General features: G+C 44.1%; 1 protein-coding gene across 1 annotated transcript in view; it reads left to right on the forward strand.

The window, feature by feature from the left end:
* The first annotated feature begins 1,367 nt into the window (after window positions 1-1,367).
* LOC124802599 (protein numb) overlaps window positions 1,368-25,091 on the forward strand; it is a 235,952-nt gene continuing 212,228 nt past the window's right edge. The window contains exon 1 of the mRNA XM_047263479.1: window positions 1,368-1,523. The gene's annotated coding sequence lies outside the window, so the exon portion shown is untranslated. The remainder of the gene's footprint in view (window positions 1,524-25,091) is intronic.

The following is a 25,091-nucleotide window of genomic DNA, read 5'->3' on the forward strand; positions in this document are numbered from 1 at the left end:
AGATTCAATTTTAAAGAAGTCTTTTGACACAAAAGAATTTTAAAATTTCTATGCAAGGGTAATCTTTGTATATAACACTTTAATGTGGTCAACGGAGGCGTCAATATGACACTACTTAGGTCATTAATACGAAAATATAGTATTGATTAGTGTATTATACAACAGTTTGGAAAGACGCCCGCATTTCGAAATATACGTCATATATCTGCAATGATAGTCTCATGAAACTATCACAAAGAGTAAAAAAAAAAAAAATAAAAAAAAGGTTTTACGTTAATTGCCTGGACAGGTCTTTTCCAGGCAGATATAACTGCTTTACAGGTTTCCACGGAGAATTTTACTAATTGCGCTGGCGGATATTACAGAACTAAACTTCGAGCATTAGAATGACCTGCCTGTCGCCCAAATCTCTCTAAGTTATTCCTCTTGTCGACTGCGACTGCCTCTCCCATTAAGGTATTTTGCTTCTGTATTTTATGTTGTATCAACGCTAATAACTTGACGTACAATGTAGCGCTCATCGGAAAATAATTTATGAAGCCTTTCGGTGTCGTGGTTCTGATTTTAGTCAGAAAAATTAGCGGAGGGGTGAAGTGGACTGGGGTAGTCGTCGTGGGGTTGTGGACCACTGCGGCTGCAGCGGGGACGGAGCCTCTCCGTCGTTTCTAGGTCCCCACATACAATACAATACATCAATACAGTAAATTAACATAAGACCAGTAGCTCCTTTTTTTTCAACCATTCTCGTGCCCATTCCGTCTTTTTTCATTGATTTCTGTTGCTCGCAAGCTATAACTAATATAGCTGCAAAAAATGGCTCTGAGCACTATGGGACTTAACATGTATGGCCATCAGTCCAATATAGCTGCAGCACACGCTTACTTTTGGGTGTCCGGCATCTTAACCTTGTGAAGTTGCTTTGCCAAAGGACAATTTTTGTCATTGTTATTGAAAGCATGAGGTCGCTTCAGTATATTGAAGGTTTGAAACTGGAATTGTCAATAAATAATGAACGTGTGCAAGGAAATTTGGGGACCTGGAGAGATTAACTATCGTGTGTTTTGCGACAGGTTTGTTTCATCCATCACTTTCGGAAACAGTCTGCACAGCGCGTGTACAAGGCCAGCAGTAGTTGGCTTCTCGGTAGGCCAGCGGCGCGTCTCGAGTAGGAGAGAGAGAATGCGCGTCCGCAGGACCATCAACAGCGGGCCGCAGACGATTAGCATGGGCGAGGAGCGGAGAGGAGTGGAGAGGTGACGCGCTCACGGCCGACCACTACCGCGGTCAGGTGGGGAGAGCCGCGCCGAGCCGCGCGGAGTTGGCAACACTGCGGCAGCTGCGCCGAGCCGCTCCTCAGTTGTCCGTCGCGTGGCTCGCCGTCGGGGCTGTTGCGTTCAGTGTGCGTGTGTTTTCGGGTGAAATAGCCGTTGCCGGTACGGCTCGCACTGCGAATTTGGTCGGTGATTAAGTGGCAATCCGTGTGGCTCCAGTTAGTGTTTGTGTGTTTATAAGTATGAAGCACGGTAAGTGGGTTATGCGCTGCTATGTGATGGGCCGCCCCCGCCTCGTGGCAACGCTGCCGCCGGTCGGATCCGGCGGATGGCCTGTGGTGGCCTGGCTGTGTACCTGGCATGGCAGCCACAAGGTCGGCCGGCATTCCAGCCAGGACCCCAGCCTGCGGTCACTTCCCACACGATCAGGCAGGCTATAGCTTATATCAATTTACGAACTCCGCAAGCCTCTGTAACAGAAATGTAATCAAATTTAACGTGAACCACCAATATGTTTATTCGTCAGCAAATTTATGAAATCGATTTACATCCCTCCCTCCCACTTCCGCTCACTACACCATACCACAAAGTTCAATGACTAATCCTTTTATAAAAGCTTGGATCAAACACTTAACTTATGTAAAAAGTGTGGAAACAGTATCCCACTGTACCGTCAAAGATTATAGAAAACGTCTTTTATAAAAAAAAAGAAGAATTTGATAAAGATCTTTCGCAACGTAATAAGGGCTTTCGTTTTACCATCAACTATAGAAAATTGAGATTCTGTTTTACGGACGGTTCTTGACCCCCAGCCCTCAGCCGTGCCTCTGCGGAAGTTCTGTCAGACAGCTGTTACGTAATCAGTTGCAGTTGCCAAAAATGATAGCCACCTTCTAATGGCGTTTGGTGAATGTCAGCTTCGTGTTAACATAAACGGCATTGTTTTCTCCAGACAAATATCGAGTGGCAACCTTCATTTGAGACCAGTGTGTAGAAGGATGTGCATTCACCGTGACGGTATTAAGCGAATTGAGTGCGAAGGATGGAGAGACTTGAAAGTAGGCCTACGTATGAAGCAATGTCGAAAATGCTGGAAGTTTTCATTGTATGTCAGTCTTAGGTAGTACTGAAACGGGACTAATAAGATTTTTTAGTTTATCGTGTCACAACGACTACAACCAATGTCGTTAGGTTGGTGTCACAATTTTAAACTGTAGTGCAATCTAATACCCATTGTTGCTGCTAATAATGGAGGGAGCTTTGGGAAAAATATGAAAGTCGTTGTGATAACTTGACCTTTCGTCTCCTACCATGAAGCTGATACATGCATTACTTAAACACATCTGGAAATTCAGATATAGGAAATGCTGTAAAAATATTTTCTATTGATTGAACGAAAAATTACTACCATCAGCCCTGCGAATTCGTTTTGCGAACCTGAACTTCACTGAATTGTTACGTAAGTGAAACCTTGTGTTACTGTTTTGTTTTTGATTATCGTTCTCGATTGCGCTCGACGTTCACTGTGGTTTTCTAGTCTTCTTACAGGCTAATGAGAAACTTCCGTTAAGAGATCAACAATTGTTACTCAGTATTGGAATGTTGGGAGTGTAAGTCACTGTAAGAGTTTAAACTGACTCACTGGACTGGCATGCTAGTACGGATTTTCCTTGCCAACTTTCCCTGCGGCAATTTCGAACAGCAAAGTGAATCAGCGTAATTCGGTCTATGGATGGCGTAATCATCTCCTGGCGTAAAATGAACCGTGATTCGACAAATAATTGTTTTTACAGTGAATTCATCATATTATATAGCATTCTAGTCAATACACATTAATAACGGGATTTGTAGATGCCACCAGAAAGTTGGTTATTAATAAGTTTTGTGCAAAGTATTCCATTTGAATTTTGTCGCAGGGTACAAACTCGTCAGCACGGGATTGGGGCAAATACAGATTGCCGAACAAAACGTAAGTTATACAGCAATCGCTAAAGCCATGGTATTGTCTCATTACGATCAGCCTAGTAATGCTACAACTGGCTAACCGAATGGTGTAAAACAAAGTACTTCTAGAGGTTTGCGAATTACATGATGAATGAAAACAATGAGTGTGAGTGTGAGATTGGGGGGGGGGGGGGGTTGTAGGACGGCCACTTCCCCCTACCCATTTGCAGACGCCTATGTACGTGGGAATGTTTCCCACGGGGGAGGCTACCCACAGTTAGGTCACAGCTGGGGCCAACGCTGGCTTGCATTGTGCTGCCACCCTCCCCCAGCGGGGTGGAATAGCAGCACACCTGGTTTACGCTGGCGCATGGCAGCAGTCCAGTGCTTAGCCCTTGGCGGCATCTTCCGGCTCGTTAATTTATCTCCCTCTGGTCACAAGCGGAAGTTCCTTCCTAGCGAAACTGCAGTGACATAATCAGCTGCGCGATGTCGAATTTTGTGATCTGGCGATTCGGTGATAAATAACCAGTTTCTGATTTCATAATTATTTTTGAGTATATGCCGAATATTGATAACAGTACCTGAACTAATGTCAACAAGGCTTGCTGGTAATGCCGCCGTTAGTTTGTTAGATAACGTTCTTATTTTCCGCGTACGAGCCGGTCAAGTATATTTAGTTATTACAGAATAATTCGTTGCCATATGCTAAGACAAATACAATTTTTTTTCATGTTATTCTTCCTTTTTGTTTTCGTTGACTTAAACGTGTAGTAAAATATTATACAAATATTGCAAATGTTACGGTATTCGTAGTAGCTTAAGTTAAAGACCCTTGCACTCACTGCTCATATGCATAATTTAGAGCGTAGCAATAACAAAAATGTAATGAGTCAATTGGCAGCGTAGTGGAAAACATATGAATGCGCATGTAAACCCACGAAAGAAAAAGTGAAAATCAAACCTATGGGACGTTGAACGGCACATGGGAACACGGAATAAAAACTATTTTATTGTGTGGAGAAGAGTAAAAAAGTCTCTCATGAGCTTTCGAGGATCCCAAGATGATACTTCAGGGAAAAACGATTGTAAGTGTACTGAATATGTGATAATGAGTTTACATGTACCAACGACGTTAGTTGTGCTTCTGGTTGTTATGTCGCGTTAGATGAAACTAGATAAATGTCTGTAGTGTTACAACTTAGTTCACGCCGTAGTTTCAGGCATAAAAACCACAAAGCGAAATATTTTAAGTCATGTTAATTTTTCAGTCGTCGATGAATTAGACAATTAAATCGATAAACGACTGTACTGTAATGGTATAGCGCCCCATGATCTCTCTCCTTCGTTATGGAAACTGTATTTGCTAGAGTAACATCGCGTTATCTTCAAACAACCCGACAGTTCTAAAAACTACTCAGGACATCATAATGGTTAGGCTATTACCAATACTAAATAAAATGTACTGTGCCGTCGTGTACAAGCGACATACATTTCATAAATTGTAAAAACGGCAGCTATTAGGACTATATAGCGTTAACAAGGAATCTTTTTCTGCAACAGATAGCTTGTTTCGTTTGTTGATGTGAACACATCTATAGGTGGTTTTGGTTGTTCTTGATGTATTGTTTAGTTTCTTATTCACTTTAATTGCATCTGCATTCCAACATATATCCGAAACCAAACCCATGCAGTTTCTCCTTCCATTGTGAACACTTTTTTACTGAGCTCGTAACACAGAAACAAGTGAAAGCTAGTTGTTGGATCGTCAAGACACTAGCACGTCACACAGTGTATTCGTTAAGTTTCTTCACACTGTCAGCGGAAGCCCAGAGCTCTTAGATGTTCTTGTATTAGATATTCCTAACGAAATTCTGTGCATATCCGTAAAATGTGGGGACTACTGAAGAACGGGATACAACCCAACCACGTGTATTGTATTTATATTTTCAGCGTGTCTGCTTAATTTTGTATGATTCCAGAAATAAGTGACCAGCGGAACATGACCAGGTCCCTTCTCCTCCGTGTTCGGCCGAAACTCACAACACCGAAGTTCTCTGTACATAATTATGTAGTTGTGTGTACTATATTGTGCATACACGCCAAGTAACGAAAGCGTACCCAGAAACGCATGGCCTAAATTAAAACATCAAATTGTTTATTTGTTGTGAATCAGGAAACGATTCCATTTTAAAGTGAACGTAAATGTAGCACCTCGCATTAATAAAAACCATGACATTCCAGTGAAGTGCTACGCTCAATAGCCATCATTGGTTAAACATAAAAATTTCTCGCCGAAAGCAATATTCTTACGTCTGAATTCTCAAGTGATCTCAATCCGACTATCCCGGAACTCGGCAAAGAATTGCTTGCGGGAGTATCAATCAACGAGAACTCCCGTTCGCAGGAGCAGCTTCGTTTCGTGGTGCGGTCTGTTTGTACGCCCGTTAGAAGCTAGCTGTTTTAGTGGCCGCCGCCATTGCGGAGGCCGGAGCAGCGGAAGTTGCGGCGAACAGTTATACAAGCCGCGGCCTAAAGGCGCCTCGTGTTCACAACCACTGCCAGTCGCCATGTACTCCAGCTGCGTCCTCACCTTTGTTCTCTCCGAGGTAAGGGCAGACCACAGCAAGAGCCTTGTGTTGCGCTGCGGTTCACAGACCTTCGTTATCACTGGCCGGCTTCAAGGGCAAGACCTACTTGCTGGGAATATTAGGCCTACCTCCTTTTTTCTACTCCAACGTCTTACGGGCCAAGTCACTTACGCAACTAATTTCAGTTCTCATTGCAGCAAAAAGGAAATAAAAATACTGCTCCTATGCATATGTTTCGTTCCATTGTCCATCGATAACAGCAAGATGATTTGGCTCCAAGCACCAGGCGACAGTATTTCTTTCAGCCCGATTTACAACCTTATTTGGCCATTTATTTTGTGGCTACTAGCTGCTGGTAATACAGTAAAGTGTTTTGTCTTAGTAGTGTGCTTCCTTTGTAGAATAAATTAATTGTTGAACGAACTTGCACCCCCCACAGCAAGATTTTCCTGCTGAAGAGCCGACCCGTGTACGGAAGATGGCTTGAAATTGTGTCTGTGTCCTCGTTTGTTGGTTGGCAGAGGAGGCTGAGACAGCTATAATCGGCACGCTACGTTCTGTTCACATAGATTAGAGGAACTTACTTGTAGTCTTTGTATTGAGGCAGATTTTATCAATATTAGACCCTCTTCGTTGCTGTCAAAGTTGTGGTTTGTTTCTAAATTTGAATTGCCTCAACAAATAGTGGGGTTGTAGCAGTTGTTGACTTTACCCAGAACGTACTTGCAAGAGAACTTTTGGATGTCAAAAGTATTGGCCGTGTTTCGACTAGAATTTCAAGTGAAATACACTGTGACAGGTCCACAGGGTGCAGAGATAATTGTGGAATGAGCACAGCGTACTCCGCGTGACGCCAACATCCGAGGTTTTCAGGTGACTACTGTATAGTGCTGTTTGTTTAAATTTTGAGCTAAGGCAGAAACATCGCTATTACATTTATTTTTCCTCCCTTTTACACGTTCCTTTATTAACAGCAGTCGCTAATAATTGTTGCTGCCACGGATACAGAGCTAAAAAGGCCTACGCCGAAGGCGAACATGTTACTCCCTACGTTTCATATACCACAGGTAATAATAGTAGTAAGAGGTAATTTTTGTGTGATGAAAAATATCGAAATACTATGTATATAATACACAGTTAATGCAGTAGGAGTAATTTTTGTGACTGCGTGGACATGTATTTACGGGACTAGATGAAATCACTGGTTTGGTAGTATACTCCCAGTCAGTATGTTATGTGTAAACAAAATTCGGACAGTGTTCATCAGTTGATAAGTTTTGTATGTAAAAGTCTGCGTAATTTCCTTCCTACTATAAAGATATTGAATCTACTGTAATCGAAAAATCGACGAAAAATATATACAAGAATAAATCTCTTAGTTTGCTGCTTGTTATAGCCGGTCACGATGTCTTTCGTAACACTTTAACTTTGGCGTTCTTTGAAGTATAGAACATTGCCACCCAGTAACTTCGGTGTTCTTAGAAGTATATAACATTACCGCCTCAGTATACTTCAATGAAACAGAGTCGGCATTACCATTGGGTGCAGTATATAACCATAAAATGATATTGGCTATCTCTTCTCTTGTCATTAAAAAGCGGCATGCGGTCTGTGAAACGTGTTGCCGATAAGCGAAATGTCCTTGCGTTTCTGTTAAGTTTTAAGCGAAGTTCATTATAAATATCGCTTGCAAATTGTCAAGATACTGTAAAACTCGTGTAAGAAGTTGACGCTACTTATGGATCGTACGTGTCTGTGTGATGTAATGACACCCAGAGTCTACAGTGTCAACGAAATATTTCACGTTGTACCGATGTTACGCGACCCAGGAGGAAATGTTGACAAAATCATGTTCTGCACTTCCGAACGCTCACTCGGCTCCTATCGTTCGCTGTCCTAGAGCAGAGACCAAGACGAGGTATCTAAATTAACTGACAGTTGAAGACATACTTGAAGACAGCCGTTGAAGATATTTTATGTAGAAAGTGCTGCACAGCTTCGTTGCAAGCCACGGAGACGGCCAAAAGCTGCTGTGATGTGTGTGTCCAAAGACAACCATCTTGAACTATGAACATGACATCAGGTTGAAGGACATACCTGATTCTGAAACCTTGGACACAATCAACATGTAGCGGATACATTTTACGCAGTGCGAGAGGGGGAATCATTCAAAAAATGGGAAGGACAACACGTTTATTTCCCAACGGCATCCAAGACTAAAACTTTGAGTCTACTAGTGATAAAGATATTTGTTAAGGCTCGAACGATAGCTGATTTGTTGTTGTGTTTATTCTTATTTAAAATATGCGCTTTGAGTACTTTGCGTGTGTCGTCGTTGTATTAACGTTCTAATAGCAAGGAAAAAGGTCGCCACATTACGTCATTGTGCCATAGGAAAGCCCTTGTAACAACTCACCATTCCGCTGAAACGCGTAACTCAAGCAGATGAGGGAGGAATTGTTATTGTATGCATCTATCATTTGAAAGCTGTTTGCGGGATATTGTGTCAGCTTGATGAAGCTAAATATAAAATGTGCCGAAAGATTTGCTCATCTGAATGGGCTTATTATGGGAAATATCCGCTGAAATAGGTTACTGAAATTTGTGACGACTGACACGGCTCCCCTACCCTGGATTGAGACGTTATTAACTGTAATTGGTTTTAGAATAAAAAATGTTGTCGCAGGCATATCTTCGCAGCTGTCAGATGTTTCTCTACGCTTAGTGACCTTTCTTCGCAGTAGATAGGCGCTATTGGTGGAAAAGATTTAGCACGTACCGTTCCATAACAAGCCCGACTACGGCCGTTCGGACGTCGCAGGACATCCGTACATATTGGCTAATTTTTCTTATTCCCAGTGTACCTGTATGCTAATGACAAACACCGAGTTAGCTGCACCTGCTGTGGGTACGTATTCAAACCAAGAAGGGACAAAGCAGCTTAGAGGCAGACATACCAAAGGCGCGGATATTAAGTGCCGGAACGCACCTGTTCGACCATATTACAACCCTCTCCCGTGCGCGCCGTAAAAGTATTAGGCTTCGTTTCTCGAAAATTTGTGTTAAAACTTTTAATGAGAGATCTTTTTTTGCAAAATACTGTTCAGAAATCAACTACTGCCAGTCAGAGTTGAAACAGTTGCATTGTCGGTGAATATGTGTCCAGTATTAATAAAGCATTTAGGAATGGATTATGATAAAGGTATCCCTGGGCCATCGGAGTCGTGCGCAATTGCGACTTACCGACATTTAGTAAAAGCAGAACACGATGCGACGTAACACACGGAGTGAGATGTTTAGTAAATGCATTGTCATTTTTCTTCTGCTCATTGAAAGGTAGTCTGTAATTCTGGTTCAAATAGCTCTAAGCACTATGGGACTTAACGTCTGAGGTCATCAGTCCCCTAGACTTAGAACTACTTAAACCTAACAAACCTGAGGACATCACACACGGTCATGCCCGAGGCAGGATTCGAACCTGCGACCGTAGCAGCCGCGTGGTTCCGGACTGAAGCGCCTAGAACCGTTCGACTACAGCGGTCGGCTGTAATTCTGGAATTCATTACTGCTCATTGAGAGGTGTTACAGTTGAATTCATTACTAGAAACAACCAACACATATGAACACGAACGTCTCTATAATACCTCTTCACGAAACATTAATTACGTCTGAAGGGTTTGACAAGCACGAAGACAAGCAGTGTACGGATGTCCTCCGACTTCCGAATGGCCGTAGTCGGGCTTGTTATGGAACGGTACGTGCTAAATCTTTTCCACCAATAGCGCCTATCTACTGCAAAGAAAGGTCACTAAGCATAGAGAAACATCTGACAGCTGCGAAGATATGCCTGCGACAACACTTTTTGTTCTAAAACCAATTACAGTTAATAACGTCTCAATCCAGGGTAGAGGAGCGTCTACGGGCAGACGTTATCGTGCTGGAATGTAAGGCGGGATGGCATGCCATGAAGGGCAACAGAACGGGGTGTAGAATATCGACGACGGACCGCTGTGCTGCAAAGATACTGTGGATGACAGCCAAAGATGTCATGTTATGAAAAGAATTGACACTCACAGACCATCACTCCCGGTTGTCGGGCCGTACGGCGGGCGACAGTCAGGTTGGTATTCCACCACTTTCCAGAGCGTCTCCAAACACGTCTTCGCTGGTTGTTGGGGCTCATTTCGAAGCGGGATTCAGAACTGAATACAATTCTACTCCACTCAATGAGATTCCACCCCAAAGACGTGTTTGGAGACACCCTGGATAGTGGTGGGGTACCAACCTGATTATCGCCCACCATACGGCCCGAGAACCAGGAGCGATGATCTAGGGTACCATTTCATTCCATAGCCGGACTGTTTGGTTCTCACCCATGCACCCTTTCAGCACAACTGTATGTCGGCGATGTTTTACACTCCGTTTTGTTGCCCATCATGGCAAGCCATCCTGGGTTTGCATTTCAGCAACATAATGCCCGCCCACACACGGCGAGAGTGCTTGCCAAACCGTACCCTGTCCAGCAAGGTCACCAGATTTCCCCCAGCTGAGAATGTTGGGAGCATTATGGGCAGCGCCCCCCAACCAGCTCGGGATATTGACGATCGGACGTTCCAGTTAGAATTTGGGTCGATTTCCTTCAGGACGTCGTATAGAGGTGGACCAAAGCGTTATTGACTTGCTCAATTTGTGAAGCTCTTTCTCTTGCACAAATTATGAGTATTTGCGTGTTCTGGCTCAGGCTGGTGGCTCCAAACAATCCGACCGCAGCGCCAGGGTAACGGTGAAAGAAGCGGTTGGCCCCTCTGCGGTCTGGCCCCAACGCCGAGTGTGCATTTCACGCTGTTTGCGCGACTCCTTCGCTCTGTCATGATAATGAGCTTCTCACGTCCGCAGAAACCGTGCTGCAGGCTGCTGACGCCGTTCCGAGAGCCGTGGCGTTGTGCGTCCAACTTCTTTAAATGTCGCTTACCCTCTTTCGCACAATCTTACCTGCAGCAAGAACGTTTCCTCGTTGGTAGCTTTCTGCAAACAGCAGAATGTTCACTATTTGTGAAATAATGAGGGGAAGAATCTTATTCCACTTACCTCGTATCGTATGTTTACAACTACAGATGTTTCCAAAATGAACAACCAAAATATAAAATATTTATGACTGCATACGTTGATTTTTCGCACTACATGGGTATTCACACTTAGATCCGCCAGGTTAGCCGAGCGCGCTAACGCGCTGCTTCCTGGACTCGGGTAGGCGCGCCGGCTCCGGATCGAATCCGCCCGGCGGATCCCCTAGGTGAATACCGGGCTGGTCCCCACGTCCCGCCTCAGTTACACGGCTCGCAGACATCTGAACAATTTCGCACTATTCCATGGATTACACTAGTCGCAGATAGTTGGGGTACACCAATTCCTTCCCGGGGGATACGGGGTGGTGGCAGGAAGGGCATCCGGCCACCCCTTCAACTAACATTGCCACATCCGATTAACCATGCCGACCCTGCGTATCCGCGGGAGAAACGGCACAAGCGAAAGAAAGAAAGAATGGGTATTCACACTTAGAAATATATTGGGACATTCAACTTACGTTAGTAAAATACTCCGGGCAATTGTGCCATAATCGGAAGCGTTTCTTGGAGAATGCCATCTGACACCAAACTGTCACATTCGAACCTAATAGAGACCTCGGATAACCTGCAGATCTGTCTGTCCCGACAGCCAGGTCTTCTTCTTTTAAATCTTTCACCTCATTTTAATGGTAATTCCTAGTAACACGTATCGTAGACTACAGCACTCTGGGCTACACTGCCTGACATGAAACAAAATCGTATCTCAGAAAGATTCCATGGGCTCCTCAGAAATGTCTCAGCGCGAAAGTGTCCGTCCGCCCATTAGTTCCAACCCAGAACTGGACTTAGGCAAGCACCAGTATCAGTACGCAAGTTATGAGGCGCTGTGGTACGGCGCAATACAGTATTTCCCTTCCGAGAAATGTGACCGACACTGGGGACTTAAATTTAAGCCTCCGCAGTCGTGTAATCCTACTTTTTGTTGCTAGAGGGGCTGTGATGGCATCTGCCTGCACATCACCGATATGCTATGAGACTAGGGAGAGATCTCTTTAAGATTCCAAAGTGTGGTGTAGTCCAAGGGGTTTGAGCGTTTGCAGCGGTCTTTATCCTTACCGTGTGATATATTTTTTTTTTCTCAGTATGGAAGAGACAGGACCTCATTGAAAAACAAGCACGGGGGAGGGGGAATTCTGTAATTGCAGCGACCTAGGAACACGAATCGCCTTGGGCAATGTCATCTTCGAGGCAAGAATGTTTCGTCCGAGCTAGGGATGTTCGATAATGCTAAATCGTCAATTTCTTATCGTCGATGCTACACGATGAATTTATAGAACGGCGTAAGAAGCAACGTACATCTAATACGTATTCAGTAAATACAGCAATAACGAACATTGCATGTCCTACAACTTTTTGCATGCAGAATGTAAAATTACATTTTCAAGAGAAGTTTGCCCTTCATTCTACTGCGTCGTTGACAGCGTATGTCTTGCTTTTGAGAAGTTTTCCAGAAGTGACTTTGTGACTGTACAGTTTAAACACTTCAGAGGGTTGTTTTTAGCGCTTTGAATAGATAGTTCTTATGTTGGGGTTCCATACTTCTAAGCAAATCTTTCTAAGATCTAGAAGGCAACCTTTCAGTCTGTTTCTGTTCCTGTTCAGATTTTTTTGCGCCGTTTTGTAACGTTGCTCTGCAAATCTGATTTGGTTTTTCTGCTGTCCCGTAACGTATCGACGGTGTTGCCCATCTTCAACGTTTGAACTGCCACAAACGAGTCCCTGATGGTTTAGATTCGAACATGCTAAAGCATCTTGAAAGCGTATAGTGTTGAATCTACGATCAAGCAACGTTGATGTGGCTAATATTTTTTTAACTTGTTCAATTGATAACGTACGTTTAATTTATGTTATGATGTTACTATTTAGATTATCTCCGTAGTAAGTATTAGTTGCATGTCATATTTTTATATTCAGTGTACAACCTATTGGGATTACTTTAATGCCTGTAACGTATTTTTTCCTACTGAAATTTCATGAGTAGCGATATAAGACTGTCACATCCATCTGCCAGATGTATAATTTCTGCAGTTATTAGCGTGGGTGCCGACTAGCATTATTAATCCCTGGATTCAGCCACAAATATCTTTTATTCGTGTAGAATGCAGAACTGCATCATGGGGATACTTCTTGAGTTAGGCCTAGTTTGAAGACTCCTTATCTTACTTCATCAATTGTTGCTTACGTTCATTAAACCACATTACAATCCATTTCACAGCAGTAATCGGCTCTTGTCTTTTCAATAGTTTTTTCCCACTGCAGAATTGAGCGCTTGACGAGTCTTTCTTCCAAATAGTATTTCTGCCCCCTTAACCACTGCGCTGGCGTTGGGTTCAGAAAAAAATTACTGAAAGTGGGTAAAAATAGCCTGCTTCTTTGCCAACATCGAAGGTCGATATTTTGCCCTAAACATCGATGTTTAATCATATTTTGTGAATTTAGGTGACCATCGAATATCGTTAGACCTCAGTGGAATCTCATTCTTTGGCAGACAGCAAAAGCCCGTCGTCTGGAATCGTGTGGCTTTGAATTAATTTCAGCCCCCCTGTTTCTTTAAGTCGTGATTGTGAGAGTGGTGGGACCAATAACGTCGTCGTCAAATTCCTTTAAAACATATTCGCCATCCTTAAGATGAGCGAACAGTGTGAAGAAATACAGGACGGGTTTCATGAGAGCAAATCTAGACGGGTTTCTAGCCTTTTATGGGATACGAAACGGTGTAGCTCTTCAAGCCTGGCAGTACGTACTAGTCGACGTAGTGGATCTTTCTCGACTTAGCGTCCACTCACTGAAGCGACGGAAATAAAAAGTCTGACAATAGTACTACGGGTGCACTTGACAGTGGCACAAATGCTTGAATCTGATCGATAGTGCAGAATAAAATATAAATATAATTCTAACCGAACAGTCTTAACGGAGATGATGATTTTGTCTGGTATGTATGGTGCTCTAGAAGTATATGTATAGTGCAATAGAAGGATGTTGATGGAAATGAGGAGCCTCCCAGCAGAATCGGAAGGAGAGGAACATGTGGAAAACATTGACTAAAAGAATGACAGAAAAATAGGACATGCAGATACTAGCTTCCACGGTTCTAGGTGGGTCCCTACACCGTAAGAACTTTGAGGAAAGACTGGTATTAAAACGTTGAGTGTAAGTGCCACTCCTTGATGAAGAGGTTGGCACAGGCGACGAATTTCTTGGCGGACAGCAGCAGACCAAACAAGAGACTTCAAATGAATCTGTAAAACAAACTGCGTCCTCTCCTTTGTGTACCACGTCATCTTGGTAATGTAGTTGGGCTTTCGTCGTTTCCGTTGTGTCCTCACCCGCGTGCCGTTTACCCCAGTTCGCCGGCCAGACACCGCAGAGCAGGTGCAGTAGTGCGCCCTCCCCTCCCATACCCTACCCCAGCCCTACCGCGGCAACTTTTAGCCAGAGCCTCTCCCCCCTTCCCTTCCCCTCCATGTTCTGCCACAGACGGCGTGGCGTGGCGAGACGAGGCACGCTGCAAAAAGTTTGCTTTGCCCGCTCAGATTCGCCAACCCACGGCCCGGACAGATACTGCTCTACTTCTCGCTGCGGTCGCGTCTGTAGCTTGAGACTAGGTTGTACCAGACTTCGTCGGAGTTGTTTCTTTTCCGATCATTCCCCGTGCCCTTTCATGCCGGTCCTACCCGGAATTTTGCGGGTTTCATGGTCCAGTCATCAATTTTAAAAACATTTAGGTGTTGTGAGTACTGATTTATTTATCAAGATCGCTGCGTTAACACAATTACTGGATTACTAGTTTCGGCAAAACGTACTACTATCTTCAGATCCTTGAAAACAGGGCAGTTGCATCATACAATGCTTAAACGCTTCCGTGACATTAGGAAGTACGAATGGCACGAACAATACATATACCTGCAGCATCTCGCCTGTACGTGGAACAATGCCATGTGACTGCGACAGAGTAACTGATGAGTTGATTTGGCTTATAACGGAAGCTAGTACTGAGAGGTACCACCAGATTGTCTGCACAACATGACGTCAGTTACAACTAATGTAACAGGGTCACACCTTTGTTTAACGTTGTAACGAACAAAATGAATATAACATCGAAGTTGTATACACGAAGTAATCTCAACGGCAAAGTTTGCAGTAATTGTATACCTATCCATAAAATTCAGGTTTGTTGAAAAGATGCACTGCATTAGGTGTCCTGTGCATTGGGAAGCTACCACATCGTTTTTCGAAAAGATGGCGTTCTAGCAGTTGGCGGATAGGAGAGGGAGGGAGGGCTGGGGGCAATGATTTTACCAGACAGCGAGCGCAGTTGAAATTACACAATTGGGTAGCGTCGCAAGGAGAATTGCAGCCACTTGCCGAGTGTAACAACACTTGGATTTTCCAAGTGGCACAAGGACGGCTCTCACGATTAACCGTAAACAGTAATGCTCGAAACATTCTCAAAATAATGGAACTTGGCTAACATACGATTTCGTGCCCCTCAGATTCTGAAGTGATTTCAGATTTTCTTCGTGGGATGTTCGTCATTGAAATTGGTAGTCTCTAACCATTGACGTAACTTTTTCAGTGCCGGCCGCGCTGGCCGTGCGGTTCTAGGCGCTACAGTCTGGAACCGCGTGACCGCTACGGTCGCAGGTTCGAATCCTGCCTCGGGCATGTATGTGTGTGATGTCCTTAGGTTAGTTAGGTTTAAGTAGTTCTAAGTTCTAGGGGACTGATGACCTTAGAAGTTAAGTGCCATAGTGCTCAGATCCATTTGAACTATTTTTGAACTTTTTCAGTCCCTGATTAATGTTATGCCGTTTTGGATCTACTGTGTCTTATATGGAGGAAATCCAAAAGAACTATCTTAGGGCAGACACTTTCAAACATGATTTACATAAATAAGTTTATCATTCAAACAGTATTAGTGATTCAAAACAGGTAAATCATTATTCAAGGTTTACGTACTGGCAAAGTAACCATTCCCAGAGTTTTACATTCCTTGCCTTTGTCTCGATAATCAACTATTTGCGCTGAGAGTGTAAATAAACAGCAATGCAAAAAACAATCGAGCACACTGTGTTAGTAAAAAACGTGTTCCATCTCTAAATTTGATTTATTACAACCGACGTACGGCGGAAGCCGCAACTAAAAAGTAAAGGTGGCATACATCTAAAATCTGTTTGTCATCTGCATCTTTTGACAAAAGTAAATTAAATATACGAACGTAAATCACATTCAGCGAAAATTCAGGCAACAAAAATTTATGTAAAAATCTAATTGGATAATAATCCTCGCCGACCCGACTTCCAAAGTACTACTTATCGATGTTACGTCAAGTAATATGAACCTGCAAAGACATATGCAAAAGTCAACAAAGACCACAGCATTTTCACCTGCAAGTAATTACACCACCGAATCGTTATTGGGAGCCTTAAAACCAGGCTACGATTATAATGAACACACATTACGGAAGTAAAAGTAAACAGAAGACGGGTGAAACATGGCGTCGAGCGCTCTCAGCCAATCAGTAGTGATACCATATTTGGGTACATACTATCTCTGTAGGCTCTGTTGTGGACGGTATCGTGGGAAGCTTGTCCTGAGCACAAAATTAGTCCAAAAGATGGCACTGCAGTATGTGGCATGATCTTCGCTGCGTTCGCAGAGAAAAAGCATCCCCTTCAGCTGAGGAGATAGCCATTGGATTGTTGCGGCATCATGGAGGGAGGGAGGGGGGGGGGGAGATGGAGGTGACTGGCAGCAGCAGACTTCCCTTTCTACATTCCCACCGGCACGTGCTGCACCTGCGTTCTTTCCTGGTCGGTAGGCTTCTGTTGGCTTCCATCGCGTCTGACCAAGTGACCTTGCACTCAGGAAGGGCCGCAGTGCCGGTGAGGGGCAAGAGATGCTGCATAGGAATAGTAGTTGCATCGTTTAGTGTAGTCTTCACTCTCTTCGCGTGCAGACGTAAGCAAGACTGACAGGCAGTTATGTGTCGGCAACCCATATACAGGGTGTATCATAATTAATGGCGTGAACGCCTACAGTTGAAAGTACACTGTACTAGAAGCAAAAAAGTCTCAGTAAACATAGGGTCGAAAATGCATACCTTAAGAGCTACGAGCAATTTTTCGTCTTCGATACTGTGAAGCAAATCTCTTCTATTGCAAGCTCTTTGCTTTCCGCATTTTGGATAGTATGGACCAAAACAAGAAAAAATGTCCAGTAAACATTTGCTCTAAAATGCGTACCTTAAGAGTTATGAGCACGTGCTCATCTTCGCTACTTGTAAACACAACTCTTCTGATGAACGATTGCTCATAGCTCTTAAGGTATGCATTTTAGAGCAAATGTTTACTGGACATTTTTTCTTGTTTTGGTCCATACTATCCAAAATGCGGAAAGCAAAGAGCTTGCAGTAGAAGAGATTTGCTTCACAGTATCGAAGATGAAAAATTGCTCGAAGGTATGCATTTTCGACCCTATGTTTTTTGCTTCTGGTATCGTGTACTTTCAACTGTATGCGTTTACGCCATTAATTATGATACGCCCTGTATATCCAGCGTGTTGGGATCCAGCTGATGTTCCTCACTGTGACCTTCCCTTTGGTGTGAGCAACAGTGCTTAAATGTTGCCTGCTTAAACTTTTACATCCAGTTTTTTCGAGCCGCCTCTAGCGTGAGAGCTCCAAATCCTGTAATATTCCCGTCTCTTCGCGAAATGTGTTTAGTAATATGTTGTCCGGCTCTTTTTGTAATGTACGGTCTCGGAATTTTTACAGTAAACTTTTGTCAACGCTACTCTTGGAAAATGTGCCACTAGAAGTTAGGTATGTTAAATCAAGGGACTAAAAGCGTCACTTCTACTTTGATCTTCTCTGTTATCCCAGTCTGGTGAGGGGGTTAAACTGTGTAGCATCCGATGAGAGCAGAAAGGGATATACATGTTTTGCAAGTATAAACTGAATGTTGAGTTTTTTTAAACTTGTATTCTTGGTATTTTGTTATCTAATTCATGTAGGCTTGTATGTTATCACGGCGGCGTTGCATTCAAAAGCTATGAAAATTTTAAGGTCGGTTGACGTGTGTGGGATCAAGTGCCATATTGCGGCAGGACGACGACGATCTCTCTCAACAGTTCATAACTGAATTCTCACGCGCTGTAGTATTGCCCAGATGGCGGCTACAAAACCTGGCGTATTCTGCCTTCTTGTCACGTTTTGTTATCATTATATATTTCTGTTTCCCATACCATTTGGTAAGAAATGAGCTCTCTATATTCGCCATTGGGTTCTGTGGCGTCATCTTCGAACTCTCAGTACGCCGCCACTGCCCGTTTAACTGAAAACTTGTCACTCCAGCCTGTTGTCTGGTGCAGGTGGACTATATCAACGTAGCAAGGAGAGCCGAATACACGAATTGACAAGTATAACAGAGGACACGTGGCGCTGCCGCGACATGCGCAATCTTTGGCCATGATGATTAATGTATACCAACACAATGATCGATTGGTTAGCAGCGAATATTGCTGCTTATTCATCAATTTAGATATGTAGATGTATATGTCTGTATGTGTATGTATGTATGTATGTATTTATTTATAAAACTTTTTCGAACGCCGCTGCAAAGCTGTTTTAATATTTAATCTCTATTCAGAGAATGTCTAAAAATTAACGTTGATAAACGCAAACTTCCGACACGTTAGCAAGCGTGTGCCGACAGTACCATAAAACAGGACATGAAGTTGAAATGTATTCCCTAAATGGTGAGAATAAACAAATTGCGCGCTTTTCTATCGCAGGGAAATAAGTGACGTTGCTCTGCACCTTGTTTTCATTTGTCGGAGCACAAATATTTTTTCACAGTGGACATGGAATAAACAAGAATACAACCAATTGTTTGCATTGGACGAACTCGGCAGCACTCAAATTTTCGCCTTACACCCTTCAGTCTGAAAAATGACTGCTTCGTTACAGGCCATCTGATCGCGACAAACAGTCGTTTTCTACTCGCCTTCTCAGTGATTCTTTACAACACCAAGCTCGTGCACTCATATTCTGTACTAAGTCACGACTAGCATTACAATGCTCCACGTTTCAGCAAGAGAGACATAGTTGACTAGGAAGCGACCACAGCGCCACCGTTCTGAATACTCGTACTCGTGGAACTATAGGAGGAAGGGAGTTAGTCCAACAGGACATCTTATTTGTACTCGCTCTGTTTCTGATCTCAACTATGAATTTGATTCCTTTCGCACTACTGCCTTGCGCTTCTATTAGTACGTCATTACGTTTCTCGTGAGCGTTATGTAAGGACGTGTTTTATACGGGGTGGTCGGTTAACTGTAAACAGACCCTGTAAGAATATCTGATTAGATGTAAGGGAGAGCCTGAAAGCTTCTATCTTTCGATGCAAAATAAATTCGTAAATAAGTACGTAATAGTGCATCACTCGAACAGTATAGGTTTTTCTCCGTGTATCAGACAAGACGGAGCCTCAATTTGGATTTTCGTCAAATACCAGCAATGACCGTGACGCGATCGCTATTTGACTGCGAACAGTTACCAGCCGTGTACCTCGTCTTCATTGAAAACCCCGGCACAGCGTCGCAAGGTATTGCAGGGGCACTCGGGAGTTGGCACTGTGCCCGATCGTGCGCACGCCACTTCCGTGTGGCGACGTTCCTCACCCGCAGCTAATTACTATTGCGACAGTGTGCAGGGCACGTCACGGCGTTCCTAGGCAGCCCTGCATCAGCCGGCAGTGACGCTCTGCCTCAACACGTATAAGGTGGGGTCAGAGACTGGCCGTTGCTGCTATAACGACGGAAAACGGAAGTCTGAATGATAGGGCGCGTCTCTTGAACTTGTTTGGTCGTTCCGTGGTGCTGTCTGCGAGGAGCGGAGTACGCCATGTGCTGGGACTTACTTTCACCCTCTTCTTTCTCATCGCGACACAGCACACCCATTACAGTCACCTACACTCAACAGATACCGTGTAACGAATCATTTGCGGACTACGAACGTAGCCAAGTGCTGACCTTTTTGTGACAACGTCAGTTTGCCAGTGCCCGTGAGACTGCAGCGGTTCTCCGGCCCAGCCACTAATCTGGCGTCTTCAACTGCGAACCTTACCGCAGCAGTTCAACATGTACTATGGTCAACCACAAAACCAGAAGGGTGATGGCTTGGCTCGGCTGGATGGTCGTCAAAGGCAAATGTTTTTTCCGCACAATGTCTGGCGTTTCCTGGTACCCTTTGAGAAACAAACTTCTGGAAGTGTCAACAGACAGCAGCACTTTACAGATGTAGTATGAGCGTTAGCAATTGTGACTACTCTGTTCTGGAGGCTGATTGGCCGAAATTTCGGTATGTGGAAATAATGTCGCGTAGCTGTGGGCGGCTCGGGAAATCGAGTCGATCGTGGCCCCTGTAGGTTGCCGGAGACGAGTTTGAGCGGAGGTGATGTGGAGGCGTATTTGGGAAGTCCGTAATCCGAAAGCAGTACGGTTGTTCTGTAGATGTGGAAAGCTCAGAAGTTTTCAGAAGTGCGTTCCCTTTCGCGCGCGCGAGAAACGTCTTAATCTATTACTGGCTTCCGAGGTGGGTGTTGATGTTAGCGAGCGTGCACGGAGTGTTAAGTAAGAGGCGGCGTAACAGAGTATGGAGGAACTGACTAGCTGGAGGCGTTGCGTAACGAACGAAGCGGTCTTGGCGAGCTTAGTGGAAGAAGAATAAATTGAGTTCAACTCCAATATAAATTGAAGGGTAGCGTTCTCGTGTATGTCCTTAGCCTTCTTTACATCAGATTGTGTTCCAGTGTTGTTCACAGAAAGGTGGGAGAAACTGGTTGGTGACGGTGTGGTGCTTGACAGCGGTTTTATTTGGCTTTATACCACATGTGTAGCAGAATCTAGAAATTATCCAGGTCCGCCAGTAAACGTTTCCAAGGGAGTCTGTGGAGCAGTACGTCGCGTGATAAGTCTCGCGCACTACACGGCGCTAAGAGTTCGTGGACTGGGCGGGCCGCAAGGGAACTTATCCACTTGCTGCAGAAGCTGCGAGACGACGGACGAGGAGGAATGTCTCAAGCAGTAAATCACAACACTCACACTGCTGTCATTGAGTGCCACCTTTATATAGATGACATTTGCGAGGGGCGAGCGGAAAGTAACGCAATGTATTTATAATTTTTTTTTCTCCTGTAACTGCAGCTGGAATGTTAGAATTTCACGACGATGTAGTTTGAAGTACAGAGGGTATTTTGTTTTCATGTGCAGCTCTAGCAAGAGAAGCCTGAACTATGAAGCGAAATTGGCACGCATGTCACTGTCAATTTGTCGCAGCACCGTAGAATTCCATATTTGTGGGCCAAAGGTCATAAATCGAGCGAAGTTAACAGGGATATGCGTGGCGTGTATGGGGACGACTATATGGAACGTAGCAATGTCTCCAGGTTGTGTGCATTCTTCCAAGAAGGCCCCGTGAACCTTAGTTATTCGCCACGCTCCGGGCGTCTGGTAAAAGCTGCAACCACACAGAATGTCGGAGCCATTGGGGCAGTTATTTTGAACCTTACCGCAGTAGTTCAACATGTACTGTGGTCAAGCAAAAAACCAGAGACTCACCAAATTTGGGTGGACGGTGCTAAAACATCCACCATAATCTCCAGACCTTGCACCGTCGGTTTGTCATCTGTTTGGTCCCATGAAGAAATTTCTGGCTGGCTATCGCTTTGCGTCAGATACGGAAGTGATATCAGCAGTTCGCAGTTGGTTATACTCCAAGCAACCTGACTTCTACGAACAGGGCATATTGAAACTGGCATCATGATTGCAGAAAAATGTGGAGAACGTTCGTGACTTTGTAGGACGTAGGTAAAGGATGTAAGTTCATTTGTGATTTTTTTTTTTTACTATTAAATTTTTAGGTCATAAAACTGCTCGTATTTTTATCTACATTTCAGCGGAGTATACATTGCGAAGAACGTCGGCCACAAGCCAAAATTGACCAGAGTGCTATGACATCTGGTATTAGTTAATTTCGCGCTGCAAGGACCAGGAGAGGGTGAAAATTCTAGGGGCAGGTGGAGACTGGGATATGCGTAACACACAATACAGGGTGTTTCGTGGCGTGATTATGTAGAGGTGGAAAGATTTGCTTGACGCAGGAGAATGAGTTGTTTAGCTGGAAACCAGCTGAAAGGCAGAGTGACTGAATTAACGTTATCGTGAATTATTTTGAGATGGGAAGACCGCTGCCCGTGTTCCAGAAGGAAATATTTCACTTTCTGCTATTACGGAACGATTTGAAGTGGAATGATCATATAAAACTAATTGTTGGTAAGGCGGGTACCAGGTTGAGATTCATTGGGAGAGTGCTTAGAAAATGTAGTCCATCAACAAAGGAGGTGGCTTACAAAACACTCGTTCGACCTATACTTGAGTATTGCTCATCAGTGTGGGATCCGTACCAGGTCGGGTTGACGGAGGAGATAGAGAAGATCCAGGGAAGAGCGGCGCGTTTCGTCACTGGGTTATTTGGTAACCGTGATAGCGTTACGGAGATGTTTAATAAACTCAAGTGGCAGACTCTGCAAGAGAGGCGCTCTGCATCGCGGTTTAGCTTGCTCGCCAGGTTTCGAGAGGGTGCGTTTCTGGATGAGGTATCGAATATATTGCTTCCCCCTACTTATACTTCCCGAGGAGATCACGAATGTAAAATTAGAGAGATTAGAGCGCGCACGGAGGCTTTCAGACAGTCGTTCTTCCCGCGAACCATACGCGACTGGAACAGGAAAGGGAGGTAATGACAGTGGCACGTAAAGTGCCCTCCGCCACACACCGTTGGGTGGCTTGCGGAGTATCAATGTAGATGTAGATGTAGATGTACTGTATCTGGATTGCCTATATCTACTTTTCGTGAGCAGTGCTCACCATATTGTTCATCGGAACCAGTTGCACATAGGATGACATACCACCTCTACATTGCAGTGTGCCGAAATTTCACATTAACCTCAGGGCAGCAGTCTTAACAAAAGCGTCTGTTAAAATTGTCATTTATCGTAAAGAATCATACTGCGACCTTAAGCGAAATGTTTCCCACTGGGACTTCTGCCGTATTAGAAACCGCACTACAGTGTTCCAAAGTGCATTCTACCATTGCCTACGATCTATTCCGCTAGTAGTGTGATATACGTGGCAAACTGTTCCACCGTAATGTAGAAAGCTGATGTTGGTGTTTCTGGTTTTTATTTGAAGATATTCGCAATATTGTGTAGTGGTAAGCGTCTTAGCGTCCGCGCTTGCAAGGAATGTGCAGTATTATGTGGCGATGAAATTTTGTTTCTTCCATGTATTACGTGAGGCAGAGCGTTGGAGTAAGGAAATTCTACAGCTGAGAATTCGCTGAATGAAGAGCTATGGGACGGTAAGAATTCGACCTGTCTGGGTTTAATAATGCCGAAAGTAATAGTAATATATTCTAAATTAAGATCATTGCTTAAATGAATACATTGACCCACTGCTGTGTTGCTTCGTTATCGTAGAGTAACTTCACAGAATACTTTTTGTTATCACTTTATTAAGAGAGCCAGCTGGCGAAGTGGCACAGGAAAAGATTCAATAAAGGGACCAAGCAACGGATTCTGTAATATGAATTGGCTGTTTAACAGTGCTCCAGAAGTGAGTTTAGTTTGGAATCCAGTGTATTTTACAGAGAATGAGATTTTCTGTAAGCATTGATGCCAGGGATAACTTGTGAAAGGATTCCTGTTTTTAAAACTGTTTACATCCAACGCGTGATCTCTGATTGAAGCCGAAGAAACTGCATATTAGTAACTGTTACAGAGTGAAATGATAGCGGAAATCGGGAAAGTGTTTGTTGTACTTGCAAAGCGCTCGGAGATAGCAATAATATGAATGGTAGTAGCCTAGCGGTATTCTCGACACACAACGCTATCGTTATCGGTGTATGGTATCGCTCTCGCGTGTGTGTAAACAGAAACGAGCTGCTATCTCGTTTGGTGATGCGCCGTGTGTGCCTGTAGATTAGGGCTGCACTGCTGCCCTGCACTCGTGCAGGAAGCGGCTGCGGTTGGCGGTGTATCGGGAAACACACCCTCTGACTTCCTGATGGCTGTGGCTGGCCATGCGAGCCGAATGTTGCGCAACGGTTTATTATGACATAGTGCTCCACTGCGTCGCACCACCGCTGCCGCAACGGTGGTTTGCTCGCGACCGTCTCGTGTGGGCTTCCGACGTACCGGCAACCTGCCCACCTGTGCGGGTCGGCCTGAACCCTCTGGTTGTGTAGCGTGCTGGTTGCCCAAGCGTTTACTCACTCTCCCCCATGTGCGCTCTTAAAATCGGATATAGTCGAATGTGGCTGCTGTCAGCGAAACGCTAGCCACAGCGGTCTTCCCAGAATAGAGATACTCGAATGTAACCTTGCAAGAATGCCTTCACAAGGTTGTGAAGCTGGTGTCCTTACCTGGATTTTTAAAATACCGGGTGATCAAAAAGTCAGTATAAATTTGAAAACTTAATAAACCACGGAATAATGTAGATAGAGACGTAAAAATTGGCACACGTGCTTGGAATGACACGGGGTTTTATTAGAACAAAAAAAGTTCACAAAATGTCCAACACATCTCTTGCGCGCATCGTTTGATGATGATCGTGTGCTCAACCGCCACTTTCGTCATGCTTGGCCTCCCAGGTCCCCAGACCTCAGTCCGTGCGATTGTTGGCTTTGGGGTTACCTGAAGTCACAAGTGTATCGTGATCGACCGACATCTCTAGGGCTGTTGAAAGACAACATCCGACGCCAATGCCACACCATAACTCCGGACATGCTTTACAGTGCTGTTCGCAACATTATTCCTCGACTGCAGCTATTGTTGAGGAATGATGGTGGACATATTGAGCACTTCCTGTAAAGAACATCATCTTTGCTTTGTCTTACTTTATTATGCTAATTATTGCTGTTCTGATCAGATGAAGCAGCATCTGTCGGACATTTTTTGAACATTTGTATTTTTTTGGTTCTAATAAAACCCCATGTCATTCCAAGCATGTGTGTCAATTTGTACCCCTCTATCTACATTATTCCGTGATTTATTCAGTTTTCAAATTTTTACTGACTTTTTGATCACCCAGTATTTATT

Source organism: Schistocerca piceifrons, chromosome 6 (genome assembly GCF_021461385.2).
Source record: "Schistocerca piceifrons isolate TAMUIC-IGC-003096 chromosome 6, iqSchPice1.1, whole genome shotgun sequence".
Lineage (NCBI taxonomy): Eukaryota > Metazoa > Arthropoda > Insecta > Orthoptera > Acrididae > Schistocerca > Schistocerca piceifrons.